This window comes from Bubalus bubalis, chromosome 6, assembly GCF_019923935.1.
Source record: "Bubalus bubalis isolate 160015118507 breed Murrah chromosome 6, NDDB_SH_1, whole genome shotgun sequence".
Classification (NCBI taxonomy): domain Eukaryota; kingdom Metazoa; phylum Chordata; class Mammalia; order Artiodactyla; family Bovidae; genus Bubalus; species Bubalus bubalis.
The window spans coordinates 43,538,794-43,556,888 of NC_059162.1; the positions used below are offsets into that span (position 1 = coordinate 43,538,794).

Sequence of the window (18,095 nt, forward strand, 5' to 3'; positions counted from 1 at the left end):
TACTAATATCTCTTCAAGACCCTGCTTTTTAATTCTTTTGCATGTACCAGAAGTGGAATTGTTGGATCATATGGTAAGTCTATTTTTCAGTTTTTGAGGAACTGTCATACTGTTTTCCATAGCAGCTTTACCATTTTACATTCTCATGAACAGTGCACAAGGGTTCTAGTTTGTTTGCATCATTGTCAACACTTATTGTTATTGATAACAGTGATCCTAAAGGGTTTGAGGTACATCATTCTGATTTGGATTTGCATTTCCTTAATAGTAGTGATGTTGAGCATCTTTGCATGTGCTTATTGACCATTTGTGTGTTGTATTTGGAGAATTGTCTGTTTTTGTCAATCTTTGAATTGAATTGTTTCTCTTGTTATGATCTCTATACTTTCTAGCTAGTAATCCCTTATCACATATAGATATGCAAACATTTTCTCCCATTCATGGGTTGCCTTTTTACTCTATTAATTGTGTTCTTTGATGCACAGGAGTTTTTAATTTTCATGAGGTGCAATTCATCTATTTTTTAATTTTATCATCTGTGCCTTTTGTGTTTTATCCATGAAATCTTGCCAAATCCAATATCATGAACTTTATGCCCTATATTTTCTTCTAAGAGTTTTGTAGTTCTATAGTTATATAAATATTTATGTGATATAGTTTTACATTTAAGTCTTTGGTCCACTTTGAATTAATGCATATTCATTAGTTATCAGTCTAACTTCATTCTTTTGGATAGAAATATCTAGTTTTCCCCCCACCGTTAGTTGAAAAGACTGTCCTTTTCCCACTGAATGGTCTTGTCATCCTTGTCAAAAAATATTTTGGCCATATGTATGAATATATGTTTCTGTGCTCCATATTCTAGTCTATTGATCTATACATCTGTCTTTATTTCTTTACCATACTATTTTGATTATTGTAGCTTTGTAGTAAGTTTTAAAGTCAGGAAGTGTGAGTTCTCCAATTTTGTTCTTCTTTTTCAAATTGATTTGACATTTGGGGTCAAATATTTGGGGTCTCCTGTCATCCCCATATGAATTTTACGATAAATTTTTGTATTTCTAAAAAAAAAAAGTCATTGGGATTTGATAGAGATTGCATTATATCTGTGTATTACTGTGACTGATACAATATTTAACCTCCCAATCCATGAACATGGGATATCTTTCTGTTTACTTACGTCTTCTTTAATTCTTTAGCAATGTATTGTAGTTTTCATTGCACAAATCTTTTATTTCCTTGGTTAAGTTAATTACTAATTATTTATTCTTTTTGATGGTATTGTAAATGGAATTGTTTTTATAATTTTTTCAGATGTTTATTGTTAGTGTATAGAGATGCAACTTATTTTTGTATTGACTTTTATCCGGCTACTTTGCTGAATTTGCTTAGTGGTAATAGTTTTTTTCTTTTTTTTTGTAGAATCTTTAAAGTTTTCTAGTATAAGATCATAACATCTGTGAACAGAGGTAATTTTATTTCTTTCTTTTCTATTTGGATACCATTTACTTATTTATTTGTTTATTTATTTAACCTACCTAAGTGCTCTAGTGAGGACTAGTACTATATTGAATGTAAGTGATGAAAGTGGGCATCTTTGCCTTATTCTTGATTTTAGAGGAAAAGCTTCAGTATTTCATCACTGAGTATGATTTTGCTACAAATTTTTCATACATGACTTTTATTTGTTGAAGCAGTTTTTGTCTATTCCTAGTTTGTTGAATTTTTGAACAAAAGGATGTTGAATTTTGTCAAATGCTTTTTTCCTGCACCAATTGAGATGATCCTTTATTTCTTCTTAAGGATATGCATCTCCTTTTCCTTTTTGGAGTGTCACAGGAAAGGTTGCTGGGCTTGAATTTGCTATATCTCATGGCAGTATAATAAGCCTATGGCTAGTATATATAGTATGGTGCGAACAATGCTGCATTTACTATCTTTTCAAAAGTATTATTATTGCTATTATTAATTTTGTTTAAGTTTTAAATCTTTCTCAGTTATGAATTGGAGTTGATTGGACAGCTGATTTCATGGGTCTTTTGCCCAACTCAAATGGTGGAAAACAGACTTCTCAAAACAAAGCTTCCAAAATGGAAGAATGCATAAGATATCCTGACAATAGCAGTCATAGATCCATTTCTCCTACAGAGAGTGAGTTCTTGAGGGGAGAAAATATAAACATACCTAGAACTGGAGGTTGTTGTATAGTAAACAAACTTAATATATAATGTTTGTGTAATAAATCCTTAATAAAACATCTTGGAGGGTATATACATACTGTTTGTATAATAAACAAAGACTTAATACAACATCTTGGAGGGTATCAAAGAACCACAGTGTTTCCCTTGCTCTTTCTCCCCTCTCCTTTCCCCAAGAGACTGCATGAAACTTGGTAACTTTCATAGTGTTGATTTATTTTGAAATATAAAATGAAAGTATCCAAGTTCTGCAAACAGTGCAAAACTGAGCAATCATGCATTTTAATTTGACTCAGCATTGTTGAATTGAAATATTTAGACTTTGGGATTAAGAGAAGATTGCAGTTTTCCTAAAAATCCATCTCACTATTCATTACTTTCTCATTTTAAGCTTATAGACACACACATTATTTAATTCTCAAGAGTTAAGTTGATAGGCTGTCTAAGGGTAGATGTACAAACTGTAATATGAAACCAGAACTGGAGAACAGAGGTACTTTGACTAACTTTTCAATGTAGGTTTTATGTTATAGAAAGCATCACATAGTACATTGTATGAAAATAAAATTAGATGAAGAGTAATCTATGAGTGATACCTGCTTTATAGATTCTCAATTTGATGACCAATCATCAGTATAAAAATGGCAACCCACTCCAGTATTGCCTGGGAAATCCCATGGACAGAGGAGCCTGGCTGGCTACAGTTGATGGGGTCACAAGAGTCGGATATGATGTAGCGACTAAACCGCCACCACCATAACCTAATTTACCAGAACAGTTAACCAAAGTATTTCACTGATGATCAAGTAAATTCTGAGGAAAGGTCAGTGGTATAACTACAAAGGCCAATCTATTTTAATTTCCTAAGGTTTAAAAAAAGCCCTCTTCTCAATTTACAGTGACTGAGGGAGTAATTTTCCTGCTTACACAGTGATAAATGGTTTGTACATCGTGAATGCAACATAGTGGATAATCAGCAAAACTTTACATTAAATTAATCAACATTTTATAAAATTCTTTCCATGAACATAGGTAACATATCCTGTCAAGGCAAATGATTGCTTCTTTGATTATGGAAAAACACTAATAAGCTTTCACTTTCTTTTTTTTTTTTAATGTTTTACTGGAAAGAATTTAGGTAGAGATTTAAGCATAGTAAACTTTATAACATATATGTGTATGACTGGGTCCTTTCACTGTTCACCTGAAACCATTACAACATTGTTAATCAGCTATACCCCAATACAAAAGAAAAAGTTAAAAAATATGAGAATCACTGTTGTGCACCAAGAATTAATATAGCGTTGTAAATCAATTATACTCTGAAAACAAACAAACAAGCAAATTCATAGGGAAAAAGATTGGATTTGTGGTTACCAGAGAAGTGGGGTGGAGGGGGTGTTGGGAGAGGGAAGAAAGTTAAGAGAGTAAATCCTAAGAGATCTCATCACGGCGAAGATTGTTTTTCTTTTGCATCTATATAGAATGACAGATGCACACTAAACTTATTGGGGTTATTATTTTATGATGCATGCAAATCAAATCATTATGTTGCATAACTTAAACTTATACAGTGCTTTATGTTATATCTCAATAAAACTGGAAGAAAAATGGATAATAAAATGTAACTGCCTTAGGTTTGAAAATAAAGAAATATATAAAAAGTGTGTGTGTGTGTGTGTGTGCACTTTGTCGCTCAGTCATATCCGACTCTTTGTGACCCCATGAACTGTAGCCTGCCAGGCTCCTTTGTCCATGGGGATTCTCCTGGGAAGAATGCTGGAGTGGGTTGCCATGCCCTCCTCCAGGGGATCTTTGCCCTCCTCCAGGGGATCTTCCCAACCCAGGGATTGAACCCAGGTGTCCCGCATTGCATGTGGATTCTTTACTGTCTGAGCCACCAGGGAAGCCCAAGAATACTGGAGTGGGTAGCCTATCTCTTCTCCAGAGGATCTTCCTGACTCAGAGATTGAACCTGGGTCTCCTGTATTGCAGGCAGTTTCTTGACCAGCTGAGCTAACAGGGAAGACCATAATATTTTTAGATGTTCAAGCTGGATTTAGAAAAGGCAGAGGAACCAGAGATCAAATTGCCAACATTTGTTGGATCATCGAAAAAGCAAGAGAGTTCCAGAAAAACATCTACTTCTCCTTTATTGACTACGCCAAAGCCTTCGACTGTGTGAATCACCACAAACTGTGGAAAATTCTTCAAGAGATGGAAATACCAGACAACCTGACCTGCCTCCTGAGAAATCTGTATGCAGGTCAAGAAGCAACAGTTAGAACTGCATGGAACAACAGACTGGTTCCAAATCAGGAAAGGAGTCCATCAAGGCTGTATATTTTCACCCTGCTTATTTAACATATAGGGAGGGTACATCATGAGAAATGCCAAGCTGGATGAAGCACAAGCTGGAATCAAGATTGCTGGGAGAAATATCAATAACCTCAGATATGTAGATGACACCACCCTTATGGCAGGAATCGAAGAAGAACTAATGAGCCTTTTGATGAAAGTGAAAGCCAAAAGTTGGCTTAAAACTCAACATTCAGAAAACTGAGATCATGGCATCTGGTCCCATCACTTCATGGCAAATAGATGGGGAAACAATGGAAACAGTGACAAACTTTATTTTTGGGGGCTCCAAAATCACTGCAGATGGTGATTGCAGCCATGAAATTAAAAGACACTTGCTCCTTGGAAGAAAAGCTATGACCAACCTAGACAGCATATTAAAAAAGCTGAGACATTACTTTGACAACAAAGTATGGTTGGCATAGTCAAAGCTATGGTTTTTCCAGTAGTCATGTATGGATGTGAGAGTTGGACTATAAAGAAAGCTGAGTGCTGAGGAATTGATGCTTTTGAACTGTGGTGATACAGAAGACTCTTGCGAGTCCCTTGGACTGCAAGGAGATCCAACCAGTCCATCCTAAAGAAAATCAGTCCTGAATATTCATTGGAAGGACTGATGCTGAAGCTCCAATACTGTGGCCACCTGATGCAAAGAACTGACTCATTGGAAAAGACCCTGATGCTGGGAAAGATTGAAGGCGAGAGGAGAAGGGGACGATAGAGGATGAGATGGTTGGATGGCATCACCAACTCAATGGACATGAGTTTGAGTAAACTCCAGGAGTTGGTGGTGGACAGGGAGGCCTGGCATGCTGCCATCCATGGGGTTGCAGAGTTGGACGTGACTGAGCGACTGAACTGACTAAACTGAAACATATTCCAGGCATTCTCATTAGCAGGGCTCAATCTACTGTTCAAATGTCTTCGTCCTCCTTGCTGGGAAAAGCTCAGGTGGGCAGCGACAGCTTAGAAGGCATGTGCTTTACCTGAGAGCTGAGTGAAGTACTGTGCTCACATTTAAGCCTGTGAAGTTTCCATGTAAAATGGGTGCCACTGCCTTTTATAGTAATTCCCATGTGTATTTCCATGGAATGCTGACAGTGAGTACATACTGCTTTATCAGTAATTCTGGGATTATCTGAAAAATAGCATAGTATTCTTATGACAGGTTTATGTTAATAAGTTTGATTAGCATAAAGCAAAAATAATTCAATAACTCATATAAAGTTAACAGATTCTTGTTTTCTGATGTGACTAATTTTCTGGTCTTGTGAAGGTCTATACATTTCTGTGCCTGAATGACTACATAGAAAGCTTCTATTTGGGTTCCCAGGATGTTAGATTAAGCTGGGTGTCATCAATGTGACACTTGCTATTTTCAAAGTGTGATCCAGGGACCAATTGCATTGGCATCACTTGGGAGCTTATTAGAAAAGCAGAATCTCAGGCCTAATGCTAGGCCTATTAATTAGAGTTCATTTTGTCAAGATCTCTTGGTGATTTGCAAGCACATTCAAGTTTAAGAAGTACTAGTTGTGCTTTTGTGGCTCAAGGTCATGCCTTTCCTAAACTTCTGCTTTTAGGGACCCTCTATTTTCTGCTCTTCTAGAATCTGTAGGCCATCAGCTAGCCATTTCATTCGGATGTTTTAAAAATTCCCAAACCTGTGACTTTGTCTGCCCTAAGCTGTCTTTTCTTTTTTCTTTTTTTTTTTTTTTTACTTTTATTTGCATTTATTTTTTGCGGCATTTATTCCCCTTTTCTTTATTTTGTCGGAGAAGGGAAACTTTTCTTTCTTTGCACTCCCCATATTTTTCATCTCTTTTTACTTGATGATTTTTGTTTTTGGAAAAAAACAAAGAGCATCATTTCTAGCTTCCAGGGGACATGTCCTGTCTCTGATCAACTTGAAAACTTTTTCTCATGGCATCTCTCAATAACATCAAGGTACTGAGATTTTGTTTACTGCTGAATTTGATCAGAAAGATGAGTTGCCACTAATTTCAATATTGCATAGTTTTATGTAACTTGAGAGTAAAATAAAACCACCAAAAGGACTACTTGATAACTTACTCTGCTGCGTTCAACTTTTTAACTTTTCATATTATAGACATATTGGGCCTCAGAAATGTCATATTTATCAACAAAAGCTATACTTTCTGTGTCTTAGTAATAAACATTCTATTATTTTGTTCTAGAACTCTAAACCAATTAAGGGAAAATATTGGACATTTTCTGCTCTTGTTCTCTTAACCTTTGTTTTCTTTTTATCCATCTTTGTTATAAAAGGAAAAAACCCTCATGCTACATGTTGCCATTATGAAATTTAGGTATTTATGTGTATGTTATTTTTGTATATGTATCAGAAATCACATTTAGAAATATTCTTTCTAAATTACCCTTAAACATTTTTAGTGGTAAAGTGCCGGGAACATTATGGTTTGTTTCATAACACCTCTCTTCACTTTGAAACCATATCCTCTGTTTCTTCCTTTTCTCTAAAAACCACCCGGGTGAAGAAATAAAGTAAGAGAAGTCCGCTAAAATATGTGTACAAGCTATTGTAAATGTCATTTGTTGAATAATATATAGAATTTCATGGCATAAGGGGCAGGATTCTCTGAAAGTAACCGCAAGAACTCATTCTTGGTTACTGAACCCCTGGACTACCTGGATGCAGGAATAACCCTTTACCCAGTGGGAAAAGTCACGCTTGAACTCAGCTTCCTGTAAGACTGATGAAATTGTTTTAGCCTCTTGCAGGAACTACAGCTTTCTATGGTTTCTACTGTCCTCAGGTGCTGGGCAGCTGTTTTCACAGTTACTTCCTCTAAACAGATGACATGCAATCCAGATTGCCTGACATTTAAGTTGTGTGCATATCTCTTCCCATTATGGTTGCTGTCGTGCTTGCCCTGTAAGAAATGAGAGCAACAGGGCAGTGGGGACTCTGCCCTGGAGTACTGGACCGAGTGTCCATGAGATGGCCAAGGGCCCTTTGTACGTCTTCATGGGGAAAATGGGAAAATCAAAGGATTTGTGACTTTTCTTATTGTTGACCCCTTAAGTTTCCTCAATAAAGCTTGTTCTTAAGTATGATCATGTAAAATTCGCCCAGAGTTCTGGTGAACCTCAGGGGACCTATCTTACATAGCTCATTTACTGGTGATAATCAATCACCAGTTTGTTCTGCATTCTCTGCTTTGGGAGAGTTCCCTGGGACCTATCTTACATAGCTCATTTACTGGTGATAATCAATCACCAGTTGTTCTGCATAGCCTGCTTTGGGAGAGTTCCCTGGTGGCTTAGATGGAAAAGAATCTGTCTGCAATGTGGGAGACCTGGGTTCCATCCCTGGATTGGGAAGATACCCTGGAGAAGGAAATAGTTACCCACTCTAGTATTCTAGCCTGGATAACAGCAACCATAACACAACTAAAATAAAACATCCTTCCCTGGTGGCTCAGTAAAGAATCTGTCTGCAATGCAGGAGACCACCTGCAGTGCAGGAGACCTGGGTTTGATCCCTGGGAAATACCATGGATGGAGGAGCCTGGTGGGCTACAGTCCATTGGGTCATAAAAATTGGACACGACTTAGCGACTAAACCACCACAGAGAAAGCAGAAGCCCTTAAAAGAACTCCATCACTTGTCCCATTATCTGTCCATACTATTCTAGTTTCCTTCTGTTACAGTATAGGGGCAATTATTTTTCCTAAGGCTAACTCCTCCTCTGGTGCTTTTATTTTACCCATTCCCACCTTCTAAGGTACCTGAAGTTATTAATTATCTTTTATCTTAATATTCAAGGCTTCCCTGGTGGCTCAGCTGGTAAAGAATCCACCTGCAATGCGGGAGACCTGGGTTCAATCCCTGGGTTGAGAAGATCCCCTGGAGAAGGGAAAGGCTACCCACTCCAGTATTCTGGCCTGGAGAATCCCATGGACTATACAGTCCATGAGGTCGCAAATAGTCAGACACGACTGAGAGAATTTCACTTTCACTTTCTTCAGTTGGAGCTTTTGAAAACAGGATCAAGTGTCTCCCAATGAAGAGAAAGAAAAAGAGGAAAGGAGGGAGAGAGAAGAAATTTTTCAATTAATTTCTTCACTCCCTTCTAGATTCTGCCCCTATTTCCTCTGTTCAAATTTTTGAAAAATCATTTCTACGTGCTGTTTCTCTTTCTTTCCCCCTGGCCATTTCTAAATCTTTTCCAATCCAACTTCTGCCTACATTGCTCTATCTTCAGGATTTCTTAACCATGGCACCATTGGCATGTTAGGCCAATATTTTGTTTGCAATACCGTCCTACACATTTTAGGATGTTTAGCAGCATCTCTGGTCTTTATTCACTAGATGCCAGTAACAGCCCTCTCTGCAGCTGTAACAGCCAAAAATGTCCTCAGACATTACCAAATGACCCCTGTGACGCAAAATTGAGAATCATTGCTCTATTCCCATGGCTCCTGTTGAGTTACCAATGACTTTCATGATATTAAATCTCATTTTTTATTTGACTGATAGCTCAGTAGAATCTGACATTGTTAGCCTCTCCTGTCATATTTTTCTCTTGCCTCTATTGACAAAAGTCTCTTGATTTTCCTTTTACCTCTCAGATTGTTTTTTTTCTTTCTTATTTCCTTTCTTTCTCTCTTTCACTCTTTCTTTCCTTCTCTCTCCCTCTCATTTCTCCTCCAAAGCTCTTCTTTTTCTCTTAAAAATTTTTAAGGTTCATCCCCTGTCAATTGACAATTAAATGTTGATGAAAGTGAAAGTGGAGAGTGAAAAAGTTGGTTTAAAGCTCAACATTCAGAAAATGAAGATCATGGCATCTGGTCCCATCACTTCATGGCAAATAGATGGGGAAACAGTGGAAACAGTGTCAGACTTTATTTTTGGGGGCTCCAAAATCACTGCAGATGGTGATTGCAGCCATGAAACTAAAAGACACTTACTCCTTGGAAGGAAAGTTATGATCAACCTAGACAGCATATTGAAAAGCGGAGACATTCCTTTGCCAACAAAGGTCCGTCTAGTCAAGGCTATGGTTTTTCTAGTGGTCATGTATGGATGTGAGAGTTGGACTGTGAAGAAAACTGAGCGCCAAAGAATTGATGATTTTGAGCTGTGGTTTTGGAGAAGACTCTTGAGAGTCCCATGGACTGCAAGGAGATCCAACCAGTCCATCCTAAAGAAAATCAGTCCTGGGATTTCTTTGGAAGGAATGATGCTAAAGCAGAAACTCCAATACTTTGGCCACCTCATGCGAAGAGTTGACTCATTGGAAAAGACTCTGATGCTGGGAGGGATTGGGGGCAGGAGGAGAAGGGGGAGGCAGAGGATGAGATGGCTGGATGGCATCACCGACTCAATGGGCGTGGATTTGGTTGAACTCCGGGAGTTGGTGATAGACAGGGAGGCCTGGCGTGCTGCGATTCATGGGGTCGCAAAGAGTCAGACACGACTGAGCGACTGAACTGAATTGAACTTGTCTTCTTACTCTGCTGTTTTTCTGGGGACTCTCATCCCCATCCAGAGCTTTAATTTTCTCCTTTAGACTTCTGCTTCAAGTTATGATGAACAGGCTTCAGTGTGGTTAACACATCAATCCTCCCACCACCAGAAATAACAAAAATCTGGACATAATAGTTTATCCATAGCTTGTGAGTCTTTATCTGTACATGATACCCTTCTCTTTTAGGGGAAAAAAATCTGCTTCTGGCTCTATCTTTTGAAGTAGAAAATTAGTTCTTAGAATAATACAAAGCAAACTTCTTCAGGGAGCCTTCCTTGATTTTCCTGTCCATCTCCAACTCCCCATTATGGAGGCCCTTATTAGCCTCCGTATATCTCTTTATTAATGCATAATATAGCAGCAATTTTACATTTACTTGTGTGTTAGTGAGGCCATTGAGTAGAGTTGAGTATTTAAAAGCAAGGATTTAAAAATAAATAAAAAGAAAGTGTTTTCGAGCCAAGACTGCCTGGCTTGGAATCTTGGGTCTTAAATTCTTGGTGCCTCAATTTCCTTAACATGGGAATAGTAATACAACCTATTTTAAGAGTTTTTATGGGCCTTAAATGATTTATATAATGCTTAGAACATGGCTTGGAGCATAGTAAGCACTATCACCTATAATTTTTGGAATTTAGTTTTCATCTGTCTCTCCTACATTTTGCTCATGATTTTTTCCTCAGTGTCAACACAGTTCATGAGACATTGCAGGCATGCAGTAACTCTCAGAGTCACGTATAAATAAAAATGTTTGGACAAAAGAAATGCTATATACATGTAAAGCACATTTGTATAAGTGAAAAAGTAGAGAGTCTGCATTGTGTTTTTAAAAATGATTCTATTCAATTGTTTAAATAGTCATTCACTGTTTCTATTTGTACAACCTATGCAAGAAGGGAAACAGGTAATTATTTTTAATTCTAGAATTCAAACAATATTTTATGCTGGATGAGTTCATTATAACAGAATCAGTGAAGTCAGAGACTTTCAGTTAAAATATTACTCAAATATTTCATAAGTGAAGAATATAGTCAAATTCAAATTTCTGTATTAAATACATAAGAAGTAGACATAAGTTTTCATAACAAACCATGAAAATGAACATTTTAGTCTCGGAGCTTAAGGATTATACAACAAAGAATCATTTTAGGTTTTAAAATAGCACACATATCTTGTAACCAACATGTTAAGGACTCGAGTTTTTGATGACAAGGTACCAAATAAATATAAATCTGACAAGCAAACATGGCTGGCAAGCAAGCATATGAAATTATTACTTTGGTTTAGAGGTTGCTGGATTCTTTGACTCATTATGAGTTATTGGACATTAATAGTTGAGAAATACCTGTGCCACATGAGCAGCGATAATTCAATGCAAACAAATCTAAACTTAAGAAGAGATATTCCTAAAGTAGTATATTGTCATTTGTATTAGCTCAGGCTGTCATAACACATCACTACACACTGGGTGGCTTACACAACAGAAATGTATTTCTCACAGTTCTGGAGGCCGGGAAGTCTAAGATCAAGGTGCCGATTAAAAAAAAAAAACCTCACCGGTTTTATTCCTGGTGAGGGCTCTTTCCTTTGTTTGCAGACAGTCATCTTCTCACTGTGTCATCACATGGTGGAGGCAGAGAGCTCTGGGGTCTCTTCCTCTTCTTATAAGAGCACCAGCCCTATCAGATTAGAGCTCTACCCTTATGACCTCATTTAACCTTTATCACTCCTCATAGGGTCTGTCTCTAAATACAGTCACACTGGGTGTTGAGCCTTCAACATATGAATTTTTGGGAGAACACCAACATCCAATTCATAACACCATTAAAAAGGAGGAGAAAATATTTTTATTGGGGTGAGTATACCAAAAACTTTCAGAAGAGGCTTTTAAGATTGGTTTTAAAATGATCTGGACTTGCAGAGATGGGGAGGAAAATTATGCCATGATCTGAATAGTGTATGTGGAAAGCAGACAGGATGTAGGATCTATGTAGGGCTAATGAGGATTTCAGAATATAGTCAAATTCTGACCGGTTTCATAGTATGTGAGGAGAAAATGAGTGAATTTCAGGTCATTGAGAAATTTGAATGATGAGTTATGGAGTTTGTACTGTATTGAGTGAGCAGCAGGAACCCACAGTTTTAAAAAAGGACGTTAATATCAGAGCTGTTCTCAAAGAAGATTAATCTGATAGAAATGTCAAGGGGCTGAAATTGGCAGTTTAGTACTGGTTAGGAAGTTATATTAATAGTCAGGAAAGAGGTAATTAGAGCCTGAGCTATAATAGTGATAGCAAGTATTTACTCATGAGTCAAACACTGACCTTTCTCATAGGTCAATGCTCTAATGGAAAACATACAAATAAACTAGTAATTACAATATAATAGGATAAAAGCTGGAATAAGATTCAACTGACTAAAAATATATAACAGTAACATTAAACTTGTATATGCCTATAATATATACTCAATATTTACAAAGCAAAAGTGGATAAAACTATAGGGAGAAACTGATAAATCTACAATCACAATGGAATATTTCAACATGTATCACAAAATTGATGATAGGTTAAGCAGATAAAATATTAGAAAAGATACAGAAGATTTGAATAATGGAAGTAATTATATCGATGTTGGCTCAAATCAGAGAACAATATATTCAGCAATTAGAGAATTTATATGAATGCTGTTTCTCCTTTTCCCTTTCTCAAATTCTTTTATAGTCACTATTTCCCAACTTTTCAAAAGAAATATCTCTTATTCATCCCAAATCTTCCAGGATGCATCACTCGGGATAAACAATCTTGAGAGGAACAGTCAGAGTATTGGTATTGGAGAAGGCTCTTAGAAACCTTTCATAGGCCATTGCCTTTTCCTGTCTTGTATGAATGTCTAGTAAGGGTGAGGCATGGCATTAGTAAAGGAGTAGTTTCACCCTTTAGGGGATGTTCCAAATTCAGTAGCATGGGACAGTTGCAGTGATGAACTGTGGTTGTTTGACTACCTTACTCTTTCATACTCTCATTATTACCAAATAATGAATTACTCCTGAGGGAGTCATAGCAGAGCAACACACTCACTGGGGTAGGGGATAAAGGGGGGCAGGGAGGACCTGGTGGAGCTGGCCCTGGTGCTGAGCCCCCACGCCATAGCTATAGCCTGGCCAGTCAAAGGAGTGGAGACTCTTAAGTCTTGCCCTGGCAAGAAGCACCTCCTAAGAAAGAAACTGGGAGAAAATGATAGATGTGGCTTAACCAATAACTGCCGATAATGATGAAACAAAAAGTAGCTCTTCTAAACTATCAGTAATAAAATGTATCAACTATATTGAGGAAAACACACTTGATTATCTATTTTCCCATGGAAAATGATATAAAAATGAATTGTCATTTGAAGAGATGATTAAAAGTATTGAGCCAATAAGTGTAGAAAAATTGTTAGAGATATGAATTAATATTGTTATTCTTATATTTTCTAAGTTACATGATGTTTGTGGAATTTATCCTTTTAAAATGTATAATTTGTCATAATTTTATTCTAATATTATTTAAGTATTTACTTTTCCACCTAATTTTTTAAATTTATAATGTATTCTTTTCACAAAGAGGTCTGGATCTCATATAAGCTTTAGACCAACAAAACCTGAATCCATCCCTAGACTTGATATGTTTTCTATTTCTCTTCCTATTTGTCTTTCTGTTTTCCCCACCATTCTTTTTCATGCTCTTAAAAAAGTAGGACCTAAACTAATATATAAGGAATGTAAAATAAAATATTTAAAAAAAAATCACCTATGATACTGTACCCTAAACTTCAGAAAACCAGTTTTATTAAATCAAGTTCTCCTTCTCTGATGTTGTTATTCTAGTTATCAGATATAAAATATATTAATATATCATAAATTTGACTAACAAAACTCATTCTCATCTACTTACGTTTAAAAATAAGATTTTTTTTTAGTGCTATAAATATAAATGAAAAACCAGAATAGCTAAATACTGACTCATTCTAGTCATGAAGGTAATATTAATCCAAGGATAAATTAACTTTTAAACATATTAAAAAATATTAGCCAACTTAAAAAATTCGTGAATGATGCATTCTTTTTCAAATTTCTTTTACATGTATACAGGCAAAATGTTTGGAGACAACTGAGCTAGACAAATAACTATGGAAGACTGTATAAATCAATCCTGCAACTCTTTTAAGGGAGCTGCCATCTATTTTTAACTGTCCTGTTGGCAGATTTCAGCAGACAGCTGCATTAGACGGATGGAGGCTGCCTGAGGGTGTGAAGAATATTGCGTTGGCCCACTTATCTCCAGTTGTGAAACCTTTAAAAACCCTAATATTTAAAAATAAGTAATTGAGGCTAAACATTTTTAAAGTTTGGGGTGGAAATAGCTCCCATTAGTGCCATAGAACAGAACGTGGGAACCTACAGGCCTATAATAGCAGCAGTTCTGGCCCATTTCCCTCAAGGCCCTCCTTTTATTTGTCCAGAAATCCTTGTGTTCTTCTTATCAGTACTTAGGAACAGGTGAGAGTGAGGCTGGAATTGATCCAGACCACCTTTTTGGCTCTCTTGTTGATGACTCTAATGGAGGTGCTTGTTTTTAGTTCAGAATTTTTTCCTGCATAACAGGCTTTGCTTTAGGGCTGCCTAGGACCTGGAGCACCAGCAGTAGCTGATTCATGAGGGTAGTCTTATAGAAAAGGAGTCTATTCAAACTGATCATAACTCCAGAATCTTTGTTCTTTTCATTTCTTCCCCCAGTCATTTTCCCTGGGGCTGAATCTATCAGATCTACACAGGAGAGCATTGAGAGAGCTAATTGGAAAGATTGCTAAGCTTGCTGCAAGAAGCCAGAGAGGGGCATTTTATTTCTCACTTGGATGCTTGCTGAGCCACAGAACACGCAGGTCTCCCCTGGAGCTGTCATGGAAGTATGGTGATGAAATTACTAGGAGAACTTGGCTTGTACCCTCTGGGACTTGGAGGTAAACATGAATAGAGACTGGTGCCTATTTCTAGTCTAGAGATTTCTGAGGGAGTCTCTCTGGATTAGCCCATGTTTGTGGGGCTTGAGGAGACTGTGGTAGAGTATACATAAATAAAGGAGGAGACAATCCCTTGTCATATCCATTTGAAGAGGACCTGGAAGTTCTTGAGACTTCTAAGAAAAACGTTATGAGACAAAAAGGAAAACAAGAGTTGCCATATAGGAAGATAAACTTGTCCTAGTCTACCTCACGGAGAAGGCAATGGCACCCCACTCCAGTACTCTTGCCTGGAAAATCCATGGATGGAGGAGCCTGGTAGGCTGCAGTCCATGGGGTCGCTAAGAGTCGGACACGACTGAGCGACTTCACTTGCACTTTTTACTTTCATGCATTGGAGAAGGAAATGGCAACCCACTCCAGTGTTCTTGCCTGGAGAATCCCAGCGACAGAGGAGCCTAATGGGCTGCTGCCTATGGGGTCACACAGAGTCGGACACGATTGAAGCGACTTAGCAGCAGCAGCAGTCTACCTCAGTGGGGGCTAATACCTAGAATTTCCTGGTGTCTACTGCCACCATGTGGGCACTTACATTTATTGAATTCAAATGTGAGTATTTCCCTCTTAAGGCTGATCCTAAGCCAAAGTACAAAGAACTCTAAGTGTGTTTTAGTGCTCTTCGGCCTCAGATTGGCTCCTAAATCCCCTCAAGCTCCTCTGCGCTCTCAGACTCACAAGGAGATTCCATCACTAAGTACTCTTCTCTTCTGTAGTACTCTGTTAAAATAGTACTAAAACCATGTTGCTGAGACCTCAGTGACTTTGAGCTCTGAAATCAGTTTGAGGCAGAGAAACTCTAAAATGGTCCCCACTTATCTGTTTCCTTTTATTCATGCCCCATGTCACCATTTTACCGTTATCGTGGGTGGGACCTGTGTCTAGCTTCTAACTGACATACTATGGCAGAGGCGATTGGGTGTCACTTTCATAATTAAATTACATAACGCTGTAATTTCCGTATTGCTAGCAGAGTACCCTGACTGCCTCTGGACTTGAGTGCATGAAGCAAGCATCCGTGTCTGGGAGACCCAGTGAAAATGAACTTTAGGGCAACTACTGGCTGTCAGCAGGCAAGAAACGGAGGCCCCCAGTCCAGCAGGACAGAGATCGCTGACTCCTGCTAACAAGCATGTGAAGCTGGGAGCAGATCCCTCTCCAGTTGAGCTTTCAGATGAGATGCTGGAAACCTTGATTGAAGCTTCACGAGAGACCCTGAAGCAGAGGGTCTGGTGAGCTATACCCAGGTTCTGCGAGATGGTACATGTGTGTTGTTGTTAGCCACTAAATGTGTGCTAATTTGTTATAGACAATAGGTAACGAATATGCAGTTTTGTGGTTTTGCTTACATCACTCCCCTCTTCACAGGACTGCAGTATAAGTCCCTGGAGATTGTTCTCGGAAATAAATATAACTGACAATCACCACTCTGTGCTCAGAATTGTCCTTCTCCTTCCACCAAAGGTCTGTTACCTGATCAGCTTTGTTGTGCTTGATTGCTCTGGGAAAAGTTCTCTCTCAGGTGACCTTAGCTCCTCACACAAAGGGAGCTTTGTGGAGCCTGCCTATGTCGTTCCCCAAATAAGCCTGAACACTCTTAAATCCAGCAGTGGTGCAGCTTGGCCTAAGCTAAGAGCTCACAATATGTCAGATAATTTGTCAATTTCCAGATGCATTATACCAAGGGTCCCCAACTCCCCCAGGGCCACAGATCAGTACTTCAGAGCAATGAGCAGTGGGTGAGCAAGAGAAGTTTCATCTGTATCTACAGCTACTCTAGTTGCAGGAAAACAAGCTCAGGACTCCCACTGATTCTCCATTATGATGAGTTGTATAATTATTTCATTATATATCACAAAGTAATAGTAAAAGAAATAAAGTGCAAAATAAATGTAATGCACTTGGGATCATCCTGAAACCATCCCACCCCACCAACCCCAGTCAGTGGAAAAATTGCCTTCCATAAAACCAGTCCCTGGTGCCAAAAGTTTAGGGACCGCTGCATTGATACTACTGTAGCTATAGTTATTAGATTGACATTAAACTTTATTCTTCATTTAAAAAATGTTTCATGCCCTGTGAAATACTTGACTATGAGTAGAAATATAATTCAAAAAAAGACACATGTACTCCAGTGGTCATTTCAGTACTGTTTACAATAGCCAGGACATGGAAACAACCTAAATGACCATCAACAGAGGAGTGGATAAAGAGGAGGTGGTGCATAGTAAATATGATGGAATATTACTTAACCATAAAAAAGAATGAAATAATGCCACTTGAAGCAACATAGATGGACCTGGAAATGATCATACTAAGAGAGGTAAGTCAGACAGAGAGAGACAAATATCATATGACATCACTTATATGTGGAACCTGAAAAGATGAGACAAATGAAATTATTTACAAACCAGAAACAGACTCACAGACTTTGAAAGGAAACTAATGGTTACCAAAGCAAAATGGTTGGGGAGAGGGATAAATTCAGAGTTTGAGATTAAGATATATACATAACTAAATATAGAATAAATAATCAAAAAGGACCTAGTGTATAGCACAGTGAACTCTCCTCAATATTCTGTAATAACCTATATGAGAAAAGAATCTGAAAAAGAATGAAAATATGTATATGTATAACTGAATAACTTTGCTGTACATCTGAAACTAACAAAATTATAAGTCAATTATACACCAACATAAAATAAAAATTAAATTAAAAAAAGGAAGACTATTGGATTTCTTGGATTTGACCAGACAGGAGGATAGAACTGTTTGGTAGTGAATGTGTGCTGCTCTCCAAGAAGAGGGAAAAATGATTTAGAGATCCTCAGGGCCTCTACCTTAGTCTCAATAAGGCAGATAGCCTCTGGCCTCCAAACGCAGCCTGAGAATTAGGAGTGCCCTCTGGAGCTATGAGACTGGGACCACCCTGCAGAGTCTTGGAGGCATGACTCACCCTCTCAAA

General features: G+C 37.9%; 1 protein-coding gene and 1 long non-coding RNA gene across 2 annotated transcripts in view; one reads left to right on the top strand and one right to left on the bottom strand.

The window, feature by feature from the left end:
* The window catches only part of AGL (amylo-alpha-1, 6-glucosidase, 4-alpha-glucanotransferase), a 100,491-nt gene extending 88,738 nt beyond the window's left edge, over window positions 1-11,753 (bottom strand). The window contains exon 1 of the mRNA XM_006049778.4: window positions 11,630-11,753. The gene's annotated coding sequence lies outside the window, so the exon portion shown is untranslated. The remainder of the gene's footprint in view (window positions 1-11,629) is intronic.
* A 55-nt stretch (window positions 11,754-11,808) lies between these two features.
* On the top strand, window positions 11,809-17,776 carry LOC112585615. The gene is made up of 3 exons (XR_003110097.3): window positions 11,809-11,927; window positions 14,850-15,073; window positions 16,101-17,776. It is a non-coding gene; the product is annotated as an uncharacterized LOC112585615 (long non-coding RNA).
* The last annotated feature ends 319 nt before the right edge of the window (window positions 17,777-18,095 follow it).